General features: G+C 37.1%; 1 non-coding gene across 1 annotated transcript; it reads right to left on the reverse strand.

Annotated features, from left to right (window-relative positions):
- Positions 1-2,363: 2,363 nt before the first annotated feature.
- LOC112739540 (small nucleolar RNA R71) lies at positions 2,364-2,471 on the reverse strand. The gene has a single exon (XR_003170474.1). It is a non-coding gene; the product is annotated as a small nucleolar RNA R71 (small nucleolar RNA).
- Between the last annotated feature and the right edge of the window lie 2,660 nt (positions 2,472-5,131).

The raw sequence follows: 5,131 nt of genomic DNA on the forward strand, positions 1-5,131 counted from the left end.
TTCTAGTGTTTCATGAAATATGTTGAATCATATCTGGCTGTAAAGCCATACCCAAACTACTTTGGGATTGGTATTCAACTAATCACTCCAGCCCATGTAATTATATGTTGCAGCCTGGCTGGCTGTAAAGCCATGTCTAAATTCATTTGGACTGAGGCAGCAATTTGTTATCAAGAGCAAGCTAGTTGGAGTTAATCCACCTGCTACTGTTTCTGATCACCTGCTGAAGCTTGGCTGGCCATTGGCCATGTCTAGTGTTTTGGACTGGAGCTTTCTTTGAAAGCTTGGCTGGCTAGTGAGCCATGTCTAATTCCTGGACTGAAGCTTTAGACTAACATGGCAAGATTCCTGGAATTCATATTAAAAATTTTTGGAATCCTTATTTTTCCTTTTTAATTTTCGAAAAATATAAAATAAAAAATCCAAAAAAATTTAGAAAATCATAAAAATCAAAAATATATTGTGTTTCTTGTTTGAGTCTTGAGTCATATCATAAGTTTGGTGTCACTTGCATATGCATCTTGCATTTTTTCGAAAATTTCATGCATTCATAGTGTTCTTCATGATCTTCAAGTTGTTCTTGGTAAGCCTTCTTATTTGATCTTGATGATTTTTTGTTTTGTGTCTTTTATTGTTTTTCATATGCATTTTTCGTTTCTTAGAGTCTAAACATGAAAGATTTCTAAGTTTGGTGTCTTGCATGTTTTCTTTGCATTAAAAATTTTTCAAAAATATGTTCTTGATGTTCATCATGATCTTCATAGTGTTCTTGGTGTTCATCTTGACATTCATAGCATTCTTGCATGCATTCATTGTTTTGATCTAAAAATTTCATGCATTGCATAATTTTCATGTTTTTCATAAAAATTTCAAAAATAAAAAAAATATCTTTCCCTTTTTCTCTCATCAAATTCAAAAATTTGAGTTGACTTTTTCAAAAATTTTTAAAATCAAAGTTGTTTCTTATGAGTCAAATCAAATTTTCAATTTGAAAATCTTATCTTTTTCAAAATCTTTTTCAAAAATCAAATCTTTTTCAAAATTCTTAGTTATTTTCGAAAATTCCAAAAATAATTTTCAAAAAATCTTTTTCTCATTTTAAATCATAATTTTCGAAAATAACTTAAACAATTAATGTTTTGGTTCAAAAATTTGAAGTTTGTTACTTGCTTGTTAAGAAAGATTCAAACTTTGAGTTCTAGAATCATATCTTGTGATTTCTTATGAATCAAGTCATTAATTGTGATTTTAAAAATCAAATCTTTTTCAAAACTAATTTCAAATCATATCTTTTCAAAAATATCTTCTTATCTTATCTTTTTCAAAAATATCTTTTCAAAATATCTTTTCTAACTTCCTAACTTCTTATCTTTTCAAAATTGGTTTTCAAAATTTGTTTCAACTAACTAACTAACTTTTTGTTTGTTTCTTAACTTTTTCAAAACCACCTAACTAACTCTCTCTCTCTAATTTTCGAAAATATCTCCCCTCTTTTTCAAAAATTTCTTTTTATTAACTAATTATTTTTATTTTTAAATTTTAAAAATTTTTCGAAAACTTCTAACATTTTTCAAAAACCATTTTTCAAAAGTCACTAACTCTTTTTCAAAATAATTTTCGAAAATTATACCTCCCCCCATCCTATTCTATTTATTCATTCATATCCTAACATCTCATCTCACATCTCTTCCATTCGTACAGTTGCGTTTCTTCCTTTACATCACATTCTTTATCTCCCCCTTCTCTTCCACTCACAAAGGGATCCCTATACTGTGGTATAAAGGATCTCTATTATTATTATCATTTTTCTGGCCATTCTTCCTTGTCATATGAGCAGGAGCAAGGATAAGAACATTCTTGTGGAAGCAGATCCAGAACCTGAAAGGACTCTGAAGAGAAAATTAAGAGAAGCTAAAATACAACAATCCAGAGATAACCTTTCAGAAATTTTTGAACAGGAAGAGGAGATGGCAGCCGAAAATAATAATAATATAAGGAAGATGCTTGGTGACTTTACTGCACCTAATTCCAATTTACATGGAAGAAGCATCTCCATTCCTGCCATTGGAGCAAACAACTTTGAGCTGAAACCTCAGTTAGTTTCTCTGATGCAGCAGAACTACAAGTTTCATGGACTTCCATCTGAAGATCCTTTTTAGTTCTTAACTGAATTCTTGCAGATATGTGATACTGTTAAGATTAATGGAGTAGATCCTGAAGTCTACAGGCTCATGCTTTTCCCTTTTGTTGTAAGAGACAGAGCTAGATTATGGTTGGATTCTCAACACAAAGACAGCCTGAACTCTTGGGATAAGCTGGTCACGGCTTTCTTAGCCAAGTACTTTCCTCCTCAAAAGCTGAGCAAGCTTAGAGCTGATGTTCAAACCTTCAGACAGAAAGAAGGTGAATCTCTCTATGAAGCTTGGGAAAGATACAAACAGTTGACCAAAAAGTGTCCTTCTGACATGCTTTCATAATGGACCATCCTGGATATATTCTATGATGGTTTATCTGAGCTATCAAAGATGTCACTGGACACTTCTGTAGGTGGATCCATTCACCTAAAGAAAACGCCTGCAGAAGCTCAAGAACTCATTGACATGGTTGCTAATAACCAGTTCATGTACACTTCTGAAAGGAATCCTGTGAGTAATGGGACGCCTATGAAGAAGGGAGTTCTTGAAGTTGATACTCTGAATGCCATATTGGCTCAGAATAAAATATTGACTCAGCAAGTCAATATGATCTCTCAGAGTCTGCATGGAATGCAAGCTGCATCCAACAGTACTCAAGAGGCATCTTCTGAAGAAGAAGCTTATGATCCTGAGCACCCTGCAATAGCAGAGGTAAATTACTTAGGTGAACCTTATGGAAACACCTATAACTCAACATGGAGAAATCATCCAAATTTCTCATGGAAGGATCAAAAGCCCCAACAAGGCTTTAATAATGGTGGAAGAAACAGGTTTAGCAATAGCAAACCTTTTCCATCATCAACTCAGCAACAGACAGAGAACTCTGAACAAAATGCTTCTAATTTAGCAAATCTAGTCTCTGATCTATCTAAGGCCACTGTAAGTTTCATGAATGAAACAAGGTCTTCCATTAGAAATCTGGAAGCACAAGTGGGCCAGCTGAGTAAAAGGATCACTGAAATCCCTCCTAGTACTCTCCCAAGCAATACAGAAGAGAACCCAAAAGGAGAGTGCAAGGCCATTGACATAAGCGCCATGGCCGAACCTCTGAGGAGAGGAGAGGACGTGAATCCCAAGGAGGAAGACCTCCAGGGACGTCCAGTGATCAATAAGGAGCTTCCCTCTGGGGAATCAAAGGACTCTGAGGCTCATCTAGAGACTATAGAGATCCCATTGAACCTTCTTATGCCCTTCATGAGCTCTGATGAGTATTCCTCTTCTGAAGAGAATGAGGATGTCACTGAAGAGCAAACTGCCAAGTTTCTTGGTGCAATCATGAAGCTGAATGCCAAATTATTTGGCATTGATGCTTGGGAAGTTGAACCTCCCTTGTTCATCAATGAACTAAGTGATCTGGATCAACTGACATTGCCTCAAAAGAGACAGGATCCTGGAAAGTTCATAATACCCTGTACCATAGGCACCATGATCTTTAAGGCTCTGTGTGACCTTAGTTCAGGGATAAACCTCATGCCCCTCTCTGTGATAGAGAAACTGGGAATCTATGGGGTGCAAGCTGCTAAAATCTCACTAGAGATGGCAGACAGCTCAAGAAGACAGGCTTATGGACAAGTAGAAGATGTATTAGTAAAGGTTGAGGGCCTTTACATACCTACTGATTTCATAGTCCTGTATACTGGAAAGGAAGAGGATGAATCCATCATCCTAGGAAGACCTTTCCTGGCCACAGCAAGAGCTGTGATTGATGTTGACAGAGGTGAAATAGTCCTTCAATGGAATGAGAACTCCCTTGTATTCAAAACTCAAGGATCTCCTTCTGCAACCATGGGGAGGAAGCAGGAAAAGCTTCTCTCCAAGCAGAGTCAACCAGAGCCCCCACAGTCAAACTCTAAGTTTGGTGTTGGGAGGCCACAACCAAACTCTAAGTTTGGTGTTGAACTCCCATATCCAAACTCTAAGTTTGGTGTTGGAGAGTTTCAACAAGACTCTACACATCTGTGAGGCTCCATGAGAGCCCACTGTCAAGCTATTGACATTAAAGAAGCGCTTGTTGGGAGGCAACCCAATGTTTATCTAACTCTTATTTTTATTGTTTTTCATGTTTTCTTAGGATAATGATCATGTGGAGTCACAAAATAAATATAAAAATTGGAAACGGAATCAAAAATAGCAGAAGAAAAATCACACCCTGGAGGAGCATCTGTCTGGCGTTCAGCGCCAGAACAGAGCATGGTTCTGGCGCTGAACGCTCAAAATGGGCAGCTTCTGGGCGCTGAACGCCAGAAATGGCACACTGATGAGCGGATAATTTATACGCTTTTTGACATTGTTTTTAGTATGTTTTTAGTAGGATCTAGTTACTTTTAGGGATGTTTTTAATAGATTTTGTGTTAAATTCACATTTCTGGACTTTACTATGAGTTTGTGTGTTTTTCTGTGATTTTAGGTATTTTTTGGCTGAAATTGAGGGACTTGAGCAAAAATCAGATTCAGAGGTTGAAAAAGGACTGCTGATGCTGTTGGATTCTGACCTCCCTGCACTCAAAGTAGATTTTCTGGAGCTACAGAACTCGAAATGGCGCGCTTTCAATTGCGTTGAAAAGTAGACATCCAGGGCTTTCCAGCAATATATAATAGTCCATACTTTGGCCAAGAATTGACGACGTAAACTGGCGTTCAACGCCAACCTTCTGCCCAAATCTGGCGTCCAGCGCCAGAAAAGGATCCAAAACCAGAGTTGAACGCCCAAACTGGCACAGAAACTGGCGTTCAACTCCACAAATGGCCTCTGCACGTGTAACACTCAAGCCCAAGCCCAAGCACACACCAAGTGGGTCCCGGAAGTGGATTTGTACATCAATTACTTACTCATGTAAACCCTAGTAGCTAGTTTATTATAAATAGGACCTTTTACTATTGTATGAGGTATCTTTTGATCATTTTAGGATCTTAGGATCATCTTTGGACGCCTGGTT

Source organism: Arachis hypogaea, chromosome 13 (assembly GCF_003086295.3).
Source record: "Arachis hypogaea cultivar Tifrunner chromosome 13, arahy.Tifrunner.gnm2.J5K5, whole genome shotgun sequence".
Taxonomy (NCBI): domain Eukaryota; kingdom Viridiplantae; phylum Streptophyta; class Magnoliopsida; order Fabales; family Fabaceae; genus Arachis; species Arachis hypogaea.